General features: G+C 39.6%; 1 non-coding gene across 1 annotated transcript; it reads right to left on the bottom strand.

Moving 5' to 3' along the window:
- Positions 1 to 16,888: 16,888 nt before the first annotated feature.
- LOC138876642 (small nucleolar RNA R71) lies at positions 16,889 to 16,994 on the bottom strand. The gene has a single exon (XR_011401985.1). It is a non-coding gene; the product is annotated as a small nucleolar RNA R71 (small nucleolar RNA).
- Between the last annotated feature and the right edge of the window lie 252 nt (positions 16,995 to 17,246).

Consider the following 17,246-nt stretch of genomic DNA (forward strand, 5'->3'; position numbering starts at 1 on the left):
TTTCTACTAAAATACAGATAACTAGCCCTAAACAAACATCTAAACATATTACCATTGTTCCTTTTACCTTCGATGAAAACGAAGAAAGGTCCTACCACTGTTAATCTTCTTCTTCTTTTGGTCAATGGTGTTGGAATCTAGTATTTCCACTGATTTCTCACCGTATTTACAACGCTTGAAGATCCAATCTCTCCTTATTTTCTATTGCTACAGCTAGGGCTAAGTAATCTGTAAGTTATTTCTCAAGCTAGGGTTTTTTGGGGGTTTTCCTTTGTGCTGGTCCCTTGTCGTCTTATGTAAGGGAATATTATGGAGGATGACTATATTTTAACTCGCTTTCACCACGGGGGTACATTTATCGAGCAACCTGCCCCACTATACAAAGGGGAATTAGATGCTTTTGCTGTTGCTATCGATAAAGACCATTTTAGTGTTGTCGAGTTGTCTGCTTATGCTAAAGACCTTGGGTATGTAGTTGTCGAAGGGTTTTATTGTCAAAAGGAAAAAGATGGTGATTTTATCAAAGTCTTTTCTGATTTTCAGTTATATGAATTTGTGAAAGATTTAAAACATGGTGATATTTTGGATGTTTATTTGCGTCATGGTGTGAGTCAGCCTGAAGTAGTCGAAGAAAATGTTGGTCTTTTATGTGGGGCAGAAGTAGGTGGGGGTGGTAATGACCAATTTAAAGCTAGGGCAACACCTGGGAGTAATACAAATACTGAAGAACCTATTGAGCCGCCTACTGAACCAACTCACAATGCTGCTGAACCACCTATTGAGCCTCCTATTGAACCAACTTTGAATGATGTTGAACCAACTCACAATTCTTCTGAACCAACTGTAAATGTTGTTGATGGAGATGAACCACCAGACCATAATGTTAATGAAGATGGAGTGCAATCAGATGTTGAGAGTAGTGAATCAGAAGAAGATGATTCAGATGTTGATGATGAATTGAGATCTCTAAGGGCTGAAAGGAGGAGCAAGAGGCAGGGTAAGCAGAAGAAAAAACCAATTGCAACAGATGAGATACCACTAGGAGAAGTAGGTATTGACAGAGGATTTGAGGATATTGGAAGAAACAAGACTTCAAGATATGTAGGTAAATTAGGTGGTGATGAGCAGTTTATTGTTAGTTCAGAGGCTGATAGTGAAGATAGCACAGAAGAGTTAGTTCCTGAAGCTATTCCTGGTGTTGATATACCAGCAAGAAGGAGGAGTACAAAAGTCAGGTATGATCCTGATTGTGAAGTTGGTATATTTGAACTTGGGATGATTTTTGAGAATGTTATAGAGTTTCGGAAAGCATTAGCAAATTATGCAATTGAGTACAAGGTGCAGATTAAATTGAGACCAAATGAACCACATAGGGTGAGGGCTAAGTGTAAATCAAAGAGATGCAAATGGGCGTGTTATGCTTGTATTGATAGAGATTCGGGTGATTTTAAAGTAAAGAACTACTACCCAGTACACAAATGTGATACTTCAAACAAGAATAAGTTGTGCACTTCAAAGTTTGTTGCAAAGAAATTCAAAGATGAAATAACTAAGCAGCCCCACATAAGGATATGGGAAATACAAGAGTTGTGTAGGGACAAGCTAGGATTGTATGTTGGCAAGACAATTTGTTATAGGGCTAAACTGCGTGTTCTCAGAGAGTCCATGGGTGATTGGAATATGGAGTTTGCAAGGTTATGTGATTATGCTGATATGATAAAACAGACCAATCCTGGTTGCTCATGTTGGGTAAGGATGGACAGTGAAACTGAGCCAGGAAAAATCTCTTTGTTTACTTTTATGTGTGCTTTGATGCATTGAAGAAAGGTTGGTTAGAAGGATGTAGGAGAATCATAGGTTTTGATGGTTGTTTCTTAAAGGGTGCTTGTAAAGGTGAGCTTCTAGTTGATGTTGGCAAGAATGGAAATCAGCAAATGTTTCCTATAGCATGGGCAGTTGTGGACCAGGAGACAAAACATAGCTGGAGTTTTTTCATCAACTACTTGAAAGATGATTTGCAATTGGGAACTGGAGAAGGATTGACTGTGATGGCAGATATGCAAAAGGTAAGTATTCTGTTCTGTTGTCTCTTAAGTAGCCTATTAAGTAATTTTGGTATTTGATGTTCATTAATGTGATATGTTCAGTTGTTAAGTACTTAAGTATTCTGTTATTTTGTTCAGTAATTAGTATTCTGCTGCTGTTAAGTATTCAATTTTGTGTAGTAATATGCTGCTGTAATTTGAATTAATTATTGTGTAGGGATTTGCTGCAGCTTTGAATGAAGTTTTACCTAATACTGAATTTAGGATGTGTGTCAGGCATATATGGTCTAATTGGCATAAGAAATGGAAAGGAGAGGAAAGGAAAAAACAGTTTTGGAGGTGCTCTAAATCTAGTTATGAAGTTAAGTTTAAAGAGGAGCTTGAGAAAATGGACAAACTTGGTAAGGATATTTGTAGGGATTTGTTATATTATCCAAAAAAGTCATGGGTTAGAGCTTATTTTGAAGTGCATTCCAAGTGTGATGTTGTTGAAAATAATATGTGTGAGACCTTTAATTCATGGATTTTAGCTTCTAGGCATAAATCAATTATAACTATGTTGGAGGAGATTAGAAGGAAAATAATGACTAGGCAAGTGGATATGTTGAAATTTACTGATACTTGGATATCTGATATATCACCTATGGCAAGGCTATTTTTAGAGGATATCAAAGACCTTGCTAGAAAATGTACTGTCCTTTGGAATGCTTATGTTGGATTTGAGATTGGAGAAGGGCTGCATAAGCATGTAGTTAATCTGACTGATAAGGTTTGCACTTGTAGAGCTTGGCAGTTGAGGGGTATTCCATGTCAACATGATGTTCTTGTATACTATCACATAAACGAAGAACCTAAACAGGCAGTAGAGCATTGGTATAAGAGGGATACCTTCTTAAAAGCATACAAGTATTTCATCCAGCCTATGACAAATATGAAGATGTGTCCTGAAACCAACAATCCTAAGATAGAGCCTCCCAAACCTAAACCCATGCCTGGTAGACCTTAGAGGAACAGAAGAAAAGGCAAAGATGAACCAAAAAAGAAATACGGAAAGTTGTCCAAGTGTGGAGTGAAAATGACATGTTCCAAGTGCCATCAACAAGGACATAACAAAAGATATTGTAAGGTAAATGTTTCTTGTCAAATATTTCTTGTTGCCATCACATGTTTCCTGTTGTTCATATGAATGTAGTAATCTGTTTCCATCACTGTTATTCACTGATGTTGCTCAATGTTATGTAGGCTGAAAATTGGATGCATTCACAACAAGGTAGCCAAAGCTCACAAGGTGCTAGCCAACCTGATGCAACTGGAAGCTCAAGTCAACCTACAAACTCTGTGTGCTTTGATACAACAAGGGTTAGAAGGGTTAATGAAGCTAGAAGCTCAAGCCAACCAACACCAAGTTCAACAGATTCGAGCAGGCCTGCTAGAAGAGGATTAGGTAGTCAACTTCCTCCAAAGGGTAAAGCAACTACCAGCCAAAAGAGAGGAAGGGGTGCAAGTAAAAAAGATGTTGAAAAAGGAGCACAAAAAGGTCCAAAAATGTTGGATTTGGCATCTACACAACTGCAAGTGGAACTCAAATATTAAAGGTATATAATCATACATATTTCATCTATAATATGACTTACAAATAACTTACTGATTGTGGTTCATTATTTGGCAAACTGCAGCCCGGAACATCAAGCCAACAAGTTATGGTAAGTGGTTCAACTTATAAGAGTGCAGCTCCAACAGGAATTGACCTTGGTTTTAAGGCTAGAGGCTTGAGGTGGAAGGGTCAAGATGCTGTCACAACTTCCCAGTTGCAGCAGATGAAGGCAAACTTCAGCAAGAAGTATTATCTTAGGAACTTATTTTGTCTATATGTTATGTAGCAACAACCTATTATATTTTGGGATCTAGTTTTTGAAGGAACTAAACTTTAAGTTGTATTCAGTCGTGTAATCTTACTGTTCTGTTTTGGATATATGTTATGCAGCTGCAACTTCAACCTTATTTTGTTTGTTTTGGCAGAATAGTTACTCTATGTTCTGAATAATTACTCTATAATGCAGCAACTTCATTCTATATGTTCTGCATTTTGAAACTGCATCTTATGGTTCTATGCCTTGTACAGAAGTTGTATATTACAGCACTTTTAAAATTCAGCAACTGTAAATTAAAACAACAGTTTCAACATCTGAATATAAACAGAAGTTTATAACAAAATTCAGTTGTATTTATACAACATCTGAATATTACAACAACAGTTTCAAAACAGAAATTTAAAGCAACAACAGAAATCCGTCTTCTTTTTGCTCATCACTCAACCAAAATTCATCAGTCATACAGTTTCCATAAAACGACCAACAATACAACAACAATCGTCAAAAGGATCCGTCTTCTTTTTGCTCGAACTTTCTCCTCTTCAAAAGCTTTGGCTCTCTTTAATAAACCCCAAATTATATTCTTCGCTTGATTAGGCATCTCATCGTCATACCAACAGAAATAATCACATCCACCCTTTTTCTACAAATATCACAAAACACTTTTAATCAATTTTTATCAAAGAAAATAATTCATAAAATAGAATTTACAAATTATGAACAAACAATTTACCTTCCGATTTTGCAAGCAAAAAACCTACGACCTGGGTTTAATTGGGTCCAAGAAGTATTCAACTTTGGAGAAACACCACACTTACAGATTCGAGCAGCAACGCAAGGTGACATTGACGAGTTCATCGATTCCGAGAAGTTCGACATTAATAAACACGGCAACAACAGAAATGAGAGGAAGAAGAGAAGAGAAGAGAAGAAATTAATTGATACCAAGAAGAGAACAGAAACGAGAGAAAAAAGAGAAGAGAAGAAAAGATTTGCTGGAGAATTGCTGGAGAAATCTGAGAAGAAGAGAAGAGAACAAATAGGTTTTTTAAGAATTGGGAAAGAGATTAGGGTTTAAATAATTATTGACAATCCATGTTACCGTTATGTGTTTAATTGGGAAAGGAAAAGTCACTTTTTGGAATCCTTCACGCGCCTAAATAGGTTTGAAGTCACGCTATATGCCACCAGCAAAAAACGTGTCTAATTGGTATGAGAATTGCCTAAGAAACGTGTCTAATCGGAAAGAGGTCTAGTTTAAGTGTCTAAGTGAAAGATCGTGCCAACTTTAGATGTCTCCGTATGTATTACGCCTTTTTCTTTTGTTGTCGTGGGTTCAATGTATCCTTTTACCTATCCCTAATTTTTAATTGCTTTTAATTTAAGTGGGTTCAGGAGGCGACCACCTTCTACCCCCCTCCCCTCCCCCCACCCCAAACACAATTTGTCTTCCATCAAAACTAGAGACCCTTAAATTCTATATATTATAGTATATATATTTTTAAATCACACGAGACATTTTGCATAGAGAGGCTTTTAATTTTTTAATGAAAAGCTTTCACTATTTTAAATAATAAGGTGGATCTTTGATGAAAAGAAATACTTATATATGTCTGAATTCATGGGGCATTTGCATCTATACCCGCTTTTTGTGTCACGTTTTAATTTGTATTCGCTTTACAAAAAACACTGCAAGCGTACCCGCTTTTTCGCATAACTTCAGTATACGGGGCTAAAGTAGCAAAGGCAATCATGCAAAACTTCAGCATTCTAGTAGTCGGGCCTGAAGTTCAGCTCTAGAGCTGAAGTTTTTGTTTTGTAACTGTCGAACTTCAGCTCTAGAGCTGAAGTTTTTGTTTGTAACTGGCGAACTTCAGCTCTAGAGCTGAAGTTTTTGTTTGTAAGCTTTAGCTCTAGAGCTGAAGTTTTTGTTTTGTAACTGTCGAACTTCAGCTCTAGAGCTGAAGTTTTTGTTTTGTAACTGGCAAACTTCAGCTCTAGAGCTGAAGTTTTTGTTTTGTAACTGGGAAACTTCAACTTTTTTGTTTGTAACTGGCGAATTTCAGCTCTAGAGCTGAAGTTTTTGTTTGTAACTGGCAAACTTTAGCCTTCTTAGAGTTGAACTTCAGCCTACTACACTGTGAATGCTCCATATATCTTTTCCGCTTGTTGGAAGGTTTGTCTCTTATTTATGTCTTTTTTTTTCAGTATACTCTTTTATCAAATGTTTCTCATTTTCTCTTTGATTTTCTTGGTGTGAGGGAGAATTTGATGTAAACTTTTAGAAACCTACATATGTAATATGTTTTTTCCTTCTTTTTCTGGGTGAAGATACGGTTTTACACTTACAGTAATAGAAGAGAAAGAGACAACATGAGTTTAGAGCAATTTACTTTTACCCATTAGGTTGTCAAGCCTTGCTGCAGGAGATAACAAGAAAAAAGCTGAAAAGCTTTGAATTTCTTCTAATAGAACTATTGGATTGAGGGCGGATATAACTTTGAGGAGAAAGAGGAGAAAGGGGGCTGAAGTTATTTAAAAAGTAAGTACCAAGTTAAAACTTTTTTAAAAAATGGGTATAGGTTAAGGCGCCCCGTGCAATTTTTACGAATTCATGAGGTTTGAATATACGGAAATGTCCACTCCAATGCTATTAAATTGCTCTATTTTTGTAAAAAGAATTTATTAAACTCTGTGTAAAAATTATTAGACTAAAGTCAAACTAACGAAGCCAAAATTGAGCAATTTCAATAGATGAGTCAAATTAACATTTTAAACTTTGTGTTAAGTCAAGCAACTGATTTATAAAATAAAATGGAGTGATAGATCTTTCTAATCTCATCTTGATAATTTCGAATGTGGTGCTTTGGGATTTGTCATTTATGTTACTGTCCAAATGACAGCTTAGTCAATTTATCTATAAAATAACTAGGCTTTAATATTATAAATCATGGTGGATGCGAGTGCTTATCCAATTAAATTAGGTAACGTACTTTTCTCCCCCGAATTGCAACTAAAAGCATTGAACGAGGAACGACAACTTAATTAGAAATCAAAATTATTAAAGAACGGAGTGAGAAAAATCTCAAACCAGTCTCTTAAATTAATCTAAAGAACTGTTTTTTAAATTCTAAATATTAGTTAATATCATGTCGATTACATGAAACGTTTTCGTTGAAGAGTGTCCCAAATCAATACGGTAGGGATGTTAATAGTTTCGTTTAGTCCTTTTCATACATTAAAATGGTAGAATGATACAACAACCCAGTAGAATTTCACTCGTGGGGTCTGGGGAGGATAAAGTATATACAAACCTTATCCCTATCCCAGAGAGGTAGAAAGGTTGTTTCCAGAAGACACTCGGCTCAGAAAACAAAAAAGAGACAATAGAACTATAACAACAATATAAACCAGAAAAACAATATCAGCATCGTAAGAGACAATAAATAAATGGAAGAGCAATAACACAATACTATGAAAAATAAAAAATAAAAAAATAAATAATGTGACACAACATAAGCCGCTAGCAGTTCTAGACCAAACACTATCTGACTAGCAGGTGAAAAGAGGAAAACACTCGACTATTCCTAACCTACAACCCTAACAGGGGCGGATCCACCCCTTTAAGAAGGGGTGGCATCACACCCGGTAAGATGATAAAATTTTTATATACATGTTGAGTGATGTGTGACTATAATTCATGGTTTTGCAAATTATATGCTTTGCATTTTACATGCTTTAATGTTAAAATACACTTTGTTTGAGCGTAATAGAGGCTATTTTATGTGTAGGTGCATCGAAAATAAAAATAGAGCTAAAGGGATGCTTAAATGTCAAAAAGGCGCTCGAGAACGGTGAAAAGGAGAAGCAGGGCAAAAGCCAGCTCGACCAGGCTTTATCCAGGTGAGGCCAGCTTAAAGCCAGGCCTAACCAGGCTTTATCCAGGTGAGGCCAGCTTAAAGCCAGTCCTAGGATGGCTTTATCCAGGCGAGGCCATCTTAAAGCCATGCCTAGGCTTGCTTTATCTAGGCGTTTTCCAGGCGACGCCAGGCCTGTTTTGAAGGTTTTAAGTGTTTCCCGATTTGACTAGGAGTGGACCTACACGTTTAGGGCTTGTCCCAAACATATAAATAGACCCAAACACGCCACTTTGAAGGACTTTTGCAATCGGAGGCAACAATAGCTCGTGGAACACTGCTTGGGAGTTGAAAACATTGATTTCTACATCTCTTTATCCTTACTCTGTAATTTAATTATGCAAATTACTTTGGATATTCGTACTATGAGTATGAGTAGATAAACTCATAATCTAGGATTTTGATGGAACCTGTTGAAGGATTATTTTCTCGTTATGTTAATATAGATTTGCCATAGTATTATCTCTATTTGTTCAACTATATGCTTATTGCTGTTGATTGAAGGGCCCTCAATTAGTTGTTCCTATTTAGTGTGCATTACTCGGGAGAGAGTGCATATTTAAGTAGTTGTTGAACATCATCACTCCTAACGTATATGAGGGATCAATACGAAGGTTTAAAGGCGGGATTAGGGATAACGAAACCTTGGGTGCGATCTAAATGAGATGTACTTAAAAAGCTAGCTAGCGTAATTCGGGAGAATATGTCTAGTATATTGTTGTAATTACTCGGGAGAGAGTTACGACAGTCAGAGTGCTTATGATTAATAGAGAAGACTTAGGCAAATTTATAGTAAACATAGCGGAAAGGATTCCGACAACAGGGGAAATTAGAACCTTAGATCATTCCCATTCTTGCTTACAAACCGTTTCTAGTTAGTTCTTAATTACTGCATTTTATTACGTAATATTTAGTTAATAATGTTACGACCCAAATTTTCCCTCCATGAACTGTCATGACGGCACATAGTCTCTACAACCCTAAGAATTTCGGGAAAAAAAAAGAAACAAAATGCGGAAAAACTAATAAAAACCGAAGATAAACAAATATAGAAGTGTCTAAGATGCCGCTCGGCATTTACTAGTACACGATCTCAAAAACTGAATAACTTCACAAAATCCAAAATCTCATGAAATCACAAGCTATGAATACTACACTGTGCTCTAACTCCAGAATGTCTAAATCATGATAAATATAGAATGGCTAAAACTATAAGAGAGAATGGAAAGGGACTCCTCGATCTGCGGATGCGGCAAATATACCTCAAAGTCATTGGAGAATCGCGTCGTCTCAAGGGTAGAAGGGCTGAGCCGAAGAACCTGGATCTGCACATGAAAAACATGCGCAGAAAGGGCATGGGTACACCACAGTGGTATTCAGTAAGTGCCAAGCCTAACCTCGATCGAGTAGTGACGAGGAAGGTTAGGGCCCTACTGATTATAGCTGAAAAACGAGGCAAAATAGTATATAATACGATAATATAATTAAATGCTAACAGTATGAAGTAACACATAATAATAAGAATAATAACAAATACAACAGAAAAAACATCATAGAAAGAATACAGCTCAACACAGAGATAGCAACCGGAGATCTACCAGGATACATACAACTCAACACAGAGATAGCAACCGGGGATCTACCAGGTTACCGTCCTGTAGCCCCCAAATGTAAATATCTAGCAAACCGAGGATCTACCAGGATACCTTCCTATAGCCCCCAAATGTAAATATCCAGCAAACCGGGGACCTACCAGGATACCGTCCTGTAGCCCCCAAATGTAAATATCCAGTGGATCTCCCGGGTGTGGTCCCGTATTCCAACTTAGAGTGCGCCGGGGATATACCGGAATCCCGATCCGTAGTCCCCAAATGTAAATATACAATACTGGGGGAATCTACCCAGTGCAGTCCCGTAGTTCCAATAGAAATGTGCAGGGGTATCTACCGGAATACAAATCTGTAGTCCCAAAGTAAACATGTAGGGGGATCTATCGGGATACCATCCCGTAGTCCCAAAGTAAAAACAAAGCAACAACACAAAGAATATTCAGTTCAATCCAAATTTCATACTAAGGTAAAATAGGTATTTCTAACATAGCATGCTGCACGGAATTCAAATAAAGCAGTTTGAGCAAGTAAAGCAATTAAGTGAATTAGACATGCTTCCCCAAGCTAACAGTAGGCTTAAATTGCAAGTAGTATGAACATGGAAGAAAATACAGTTATAGTTACTTAATGAAAATAGGATTTTCAACAATTAGCACATGTACGCACTCGTCACCTCACGTACAAGGCATTTCATATATCCACAATACCAAATCCTAAGGGGAGTTCCCCCACACAAGGGTAGGCAAGCTACTTACCTCGAACCGGCTCAAAAATCAACCTGAAACCACGCTCTTGCCACAAGTACTCGACTCCAAATGACCCAAATCTATTCAAATCAATTGCATAATGTAATATAACTTCAGGTAATTAATTCCACTAATTAATTTGAAGCTAACACGCAAAATTAAGAAAATTGCCCAAAAAGTCCCCCGGGCCCACGTCTCGGAATCGAGTAAAAGTTACGGATTATGAATCCCCATCCACTCACGAGTCTAACCATATTAAAATTATTCAAATCCGATGTCAAATCCCCAATCAAGACTCGAAAATTAGGCCTGAACTTTTCCAAATTTTTCCTCAATTTCTTACCCAAATCCGAAATTAGATGATGAATTCATGTTTAGATTAATAGATTATAAGCAAAAAAGAGTTAAGAATCATTACCCGCAAAGTCCCTCCGAAAATCTCTCCAAAATTCATCTTCTACCGAGCTCCCAATTCAATTTTGTGATATGAACTCAAAACCCTCAATTTTGAACTTTATGTTCTACCCATACACGACCTTAATCGCGATCGCGGAAGCTTTCACGCGATCGCGAAGAGCAACTTCGCTGGCTCCCAGATTTACCCTACGCGAACGCGATAATCCTTACGTGAATGCGATGCTTCTGTTGCTTATCTCTACGTGATCGCAAAGAGCAACTTCCACTCCTCAGCTGCCTCACTTCTTCCTCTTTGCGAACGCGGCGTAGCCCACGCGTTCGCGATTCAACTTCTGCCGATACTACGCGTTCACACTCCCTTTACCGCGATCGCGTAGAACAAAATCCCCTATGCCTCATCTAAGCCTTCGTGATCGCGAGCCTCCTCACACGATCACGATGAAGAAAAGTCTGCAATAGAAAACCAACAAAAATCTAATCCTTCTCCAAGTCCAAAAATGGTCCATTGAGCATCTGAAATATACCCGAGGCCCCCGGGACCTCAACCAAACATGCCAACCAATCCTAAAATATCATTCAAACTTGTTAACCTTCGGAACGCTCAAAACAACATCAAAACACCAATTTAACATCAGATTCAAGCCCAAGAACTCCAAAAACTCTCAAATTACGTTTTCGATCAAAAAGTCTATCAAATCTCGCCCGAATGACCTGAAATTTTGCAAGCACATCACATTCAACACTACGGAGCTACTCCAACTCCCGAAGTTTCATTCCTACATTGATATCAAAATCTCACTATTGAACCAGAAACTTCAAAAATTCCACTTTCGGCATTTCAAGCCTAAATAAGCTACAGACCTCCAAAACACAATCCGAACACGCCCCTAAGTCTGAAATCACCCAACGGAGCTAACGGAACCGACAGAATTCCATTTCGACTACGGTCTAAATTCTTAAGCTTAAGCTCTCTTTTAGGGACTAAGTGTCCCAAAACACTCCGAAACTCAAAGTAAAACATCCCGGCAAATCAAAATAGCAGTAACAAACACGGGGAAAGCAGTGAATAGGGGATCGGGGCATTAATTCTTAAAACGACCGGCCAGGTCGTTACATCCTCCTACACTTAAACATTCGTTCGTCCTCGAACGAGCATAGAGACATACCTAAAGTAGTGAAAAGATGAGGGTAACGGTTGCGCATATCCTGCTCGGTCTCCCAAGTTGCCTCCTCAACCGGCTGACCCACCACTGAACCTTCACTGATGCAATGTTCTTTGACCTCAGCTTCCGAACTTGCCTATCCAATATTGCCACAGGCTCCTCAACATAAGATAAATCCTTGTCCAACTGGACTGTACTGAAATCCAACACGAGCGATGGATCACCGTGATATTTTCGGAGCATCGAAATATGAAATACCGGATGAACTCCTACCAAGCTGGGAGGTAAGGCAAGCTCATAAGTAACGTCTCCAACACGCCGTAATATCTCAAAGGGACCAATAAACCTCAGACTCAATTTCCCTTTCTTCCCAAATCTCATAACGCCCATCATAGGCGAAACCCGAAGCAGAAGCCGCTCCCCAACCATATAGGAAACACCACGACCCTTCCGATCTGCGTAACTCTTCTATCTGGACTGGGCTATACGGAGTCTATCCTGAATCACCTTAACCTTCTCTAAAGCATCCTGAACCAAGTCTGTGCCTAATAATATAACCTCACCCGGATCAAACCAACCCACGAGGGATCTACACCGCCTACCATACAAGGCCTCATACGGTGCCATATGAATGATGGACTGATAGTTGTTGTTGTAGGCAAACTCCGCTAGTGGCAAGAACTGATCCCAAGAACCTCCAAACTCCATCACACACGCACGGAGCATATCCTCAAGAATCTGAATAGTGCGCTCAGATGTCCGTCCGTCTGGGGGTGAAATGTTGTACTCAACTCCACCCGAGTACCCAACTCATGTTGTACGGCCCTCTAGAACCGTGATGTGAACTGAGTACCTCTATTTGAAATGATGGAAACTTGAATACCATGTAGACGAACAATCTCCCAGATATAAATCTCTGTCAATCGCTCCGAAGAATAAGTAGTACACACAGGAATGAAATGCACGGACTTGGTCAGCCGATCCACAATCACCTAAATGGCATCGAACTTTCTCAAAGTCTGTGGGAGCCCAACTACAAAGTCCATAGTGATCCGCTGCCACTTCCCCTCCGGAATCTTTATCTGCTGAAGCAATCCACCCGGTGTCTGGTGCTCATACTTCACCTGCTAACAATTGAGGCACCGAGCTACAAACCCAACTATATCTTTCTTCATCCGCCTCCACCAATAGTGCTGCCTCAAATCCTGATACATCTTCGCGGCACCCGGATGAATGGAATACCGCGAACTATGGGCCTCATCTAGAATCAACTCCCAAAGCCCATAATCATTGGGTACACATGCTCGACCCTGCATCCTCAATACCCCGTCATCACCAATAGTCACATCTCTGGCATCACCATGCAGAACATTGTCCTTGAGGACGAGCGAATAAGGGTCGTCATACTGACTCTCCCATATACGATCAAATAAGGAAGACCAAGAAATCATGCAAGCTAGAAGCTGACTAGGCTCCGAAAGATCCAATCTCACAAACTGGCTGGCTAAGGCCTGAACATCCATCGTCATGGGCCTCCGCTATTGGTAAATAAGTTAAACTCCACAAACGCTTTGCCCGGTGACTCAAAGCATCGGCTACCATATTGGCCTTGCCCGAGTGATACAAAATAGTGATATCATAGTCCTTCAGCAACTCTAACCACCTCCTCTGATGCAAATAAAGATCCTTCTGCTTGAACAGATGCTGCAAACTCCAGTGATCAGTATAAATCTCACAAGGCACATCGTACAAAAATGATGCCTGATCTTCATGGCGTGAACAATAGCAGCTAACTCGAGATCATGGACAGGATAATTCTTTTCATGTACCTTCAACTATTTGGACGCGTAGGCAATCACCCTACCGTCCTGCATCAATACCACTCCAAGGCTAATCCTCGAGGCATCACAATAGACAGTATAAGACCTCGATCCTGTAGGCAATATTAAAACTGGGGTTGTAGTCAAAGCTGGCTTGAGCTTCTGAAAGATCGCCTCACACTCTTCCGTCCACTGGAACGGAGCACCCTTCTAAGTCAGCCTGGTCATAGGTGCTGCAATAGATGAAAACCCCTAAACAAATCGACGGTAATAACCTACCAAGCCAAGAAAACTGCGGACCTCTGTAGTTGAGGATGGTCTGGGCCAACTCTGCACTGCTTCCACTTTCTTCGGATCCACATTTATCCCCTTACTCGACACCACATGGACCAAGAACACCATGGAATCCAACCAAAACTTGCATTTCGAGAACTTTGCATATAATTTCTTTTCTCTCAAAGTCTGAAGCACTGTCCTCAGGTGCTGCTCATTATCTTCCCGACTCCGGGAGTATACCAGAATATCATCAATAAAGACAATGATGAACGAGTCAAGATATGGTCGGAACACACTGTGCATCAAATGCATAAAGGTCGTTGGGGTATTGGTTAGCCCAAATGACATAACAAGGAACTCGTAATGACCATACCGAATCCTGAAAGCAATCTTTGGGACATCTGGCTGCCGAATCTTCAACTGATGGTAACCTGAAAGTAAGTCAATCTTAGAAAACACTCGTGCACCCTGTAGTTGGTCAAACAAATCATCAATACGAGGCAAATGATAATTGTTCTTCACTGTAACTTTGTTTAACTGGCAATAATCAATGCACATACGCATAGAACCATCCTTTTTTCTTCAACACAAGATAGGAGCACCCCAAGGTGATACACTGAGCCGAATAAAACCCTTATTAAGCAATTCCTATAATTGATCCTTTAACTCCTTCAACGCAAGAGGGGCCATACGACACGGAGGAATAGAAATGAGCTGAGTGCCCGGCAACAAATCAATGCCAAAATCAATATCTCTATCTGGCGGCATTCCCGAAAGATCAGGTGGAAACACATCAGAAAAATCCCGTACTATTGGGAATGATTCAACTGTAGGGGTATCAATACTGACATCTCTCACATAAGCTAGATACGCGTCACACCTCTTCTCAACCATACGCTGAGCCTTAAGGAATAAAATAACTCTACTAGAAGTATGATCTAAGGTACCCCTCCACTCTACTCGCGGTATACCTGGCATGGCCAGCGTCACGGTTTTGGCGTGACAATCAAGAATAGAATAATGGGGCGACAACCAGTCCATGCCTAAGATAACATCAAAATCTACCATGCTAAGCAATAATAAATTGGCTCTGGTCTCAAAACAACTAAGAGCAACCACACACGACCGATAAACACGGTCCACAACAAGAGAATCTCCTATATGAGTAGAAACATAAATAGGGGAACTCAAAGAAAACCGAGATACACCCAAACGCGGGGCAAAAAAAGAAGACATATAAGAGTAGGTGGAACATGTATCGAATAAAACCGATGCATCTCTAAGACAAACCAGGACAATACATGTGATCGCATGGAATCTTCCGAGAACGTGATGCTTCTACTGCTCAGCTCTACGTAATCGCAGCTGACCCCACGCGATCATGAAGAGCAACTTCCACTCCTCAGCTTCCACACTTCTTCCTCTTCGTGAACGCGTCATAGCCCACGCATTCGCGATTCAACTTCTGCCAATACTACGCGTTCGCACTCCCTTTCCTGTGATCCTGTTGAATAAAATCCCATCTGCCTCATCTAAGCCTTTTTGATCGCGAGCCTCCTCACGCGATTGTGATGAAAAAAAGTCTGCAACAGAAAACCAGTAAAAATCTGATCCTTTTCTAAGTCCAAAAATGGTCCGTTGAGCATCAGAAATACACCCGAGGCCCCCGGAACCTCAACCAAACATGCCAACGAATCCTAAAACATCATTCAAACTTGTTCCAACCTTCGGAATGCTCAAAACAACATCAAAACACCAATTTAACATCGGATTCAAGCCCAAGAATTCTAAAAACTCTCAAATTACGCTTTCGATCAAAAAGTCTATCAAACCTCATCTGAATGACCTAAAATTTTGCAAGCACGTCACATTCAACACTGTAGAGTTACTCCAACTCCTGGAATTCCATTCCGACCCCGATATCAAAATCTTACTATCGAACTAGAAACTTCAAAAATTCCACTTTCGGCATTTCAAGCATAAATAAGCTACGGACCTCCAAAACACAATCCGAACACACCCCTAAGTCTGAAATCACCCAATGGAGCTAATGGAACCGATAAAATTCCATTCCAAGTCCGTCTTCATACTGCTCCGACTACGTTCCAAATTTTAAAGCTTAAGCTCTCTTTCAGGGACTAAGTATCCCAAAACACTCCAAAATTCAAAGCAAAATATACCGGCAAATTAAAATAGCAAAAATAAACACGGGGAAAGTAGTTAATAGGGGATCGGGGTGTTAATTCTTAAAATGACCAGCCGGGTCGTTACAAATAAACATCCAATTTGTTACTCAAATATTTTTGAAGATTGAATACGTGAATTTCTGTGAGTCCAATAGTTGTGATTGATAGGTTAATTCCCTGTGGGATTCGAATCCGGGCTTGTTAGCCGGAATATATTTGTAGCGACCGCTTTGTCCTTTTTATAAGACATAGTTGGGCGTGATCAAATTTTGACGTCGTTGCCGGGGAATTAACGGTGTTATTGATTGCAGTTAAAAAGAAGTGCAAAATTTTTTAGTGTAGTCAATTTTCTTCAATTTAAACTGATTATTGAAATTCTAACGTTTGTAGTCGTGGTTGTCACAGGTGCATGCTTAGAAACTCCTCAAGAACTGGAGAATTGTTCGAAGCATTATCAGATCCTGAGAAGGTGTTCAAGGCATTGAACCGTGCAAAAAGGAAAGGTAAACAACAACAAAACTCAACTGAAATAATTAAACCAGACATGGAAAATGATAATCACAAATAACATGCTACATCTGTTGCAGAACGAGGGACTACTCTTTGGGTCATACGTTGAAGATCCTCAGCAGCATCTTTAGAACTTCCTCTCAATCTGTGCCATGCAAAAACAACACAATGTGACATCGGAAGCAATATGTTTGTTGTTGTTTCCATTCTCAGTGATAGGAGCAACCCAGACTTGACTTAGTTCACTCCCTATCAACTCCATCACTACTTGGGATGAATTATTCAAGCAATATTTGAGCAAATTTCATCCACGCAACAAGACTTCTCAGCAAATTGATGAGATATTAAGCTTCAAACAGAGACCAACTGAGACGCTACATAAAACGTGGGAGAGATTCAAGGGTCTGCTGGTTACATGTCCACATCATGGTATTTCAGAGTAGATGTTGGGGCAGAGATTTTACATGGGTTTAGCAAATACTTTGAAAGCAAATGTTGATACTTCTGCACGTGGAGCATTTTTGAGCAAGACATTCAGAGAGAGCAAGATCCTGCTTGACAAGATGGCACAAAACTCAAGATGGACAACAAGGAACGCTTCAATCACTCTTGTGGTGCACTCAGTGGCTCTAGATTCGGCTAACTCCATGGCTGAAAATATGGCCACTCTACTGACGCAGATGAG

This window comes from Nicotiana sylvestris, chromosome 8, assembly GCF_000393655.2.
Source record: "Nicotiana sylvestris chromosome 8, ASM39365v2, whole genome shotgun sequence".
In the NCBI taxonomy this organism is placed as follows: domain Eukaryota; kingdom Viridiplantae; phylum Streptophyta; class Magnoliopsida; order Solanales; family Solanaceae; genus Nicotiana; species Nicotiana sylvestris.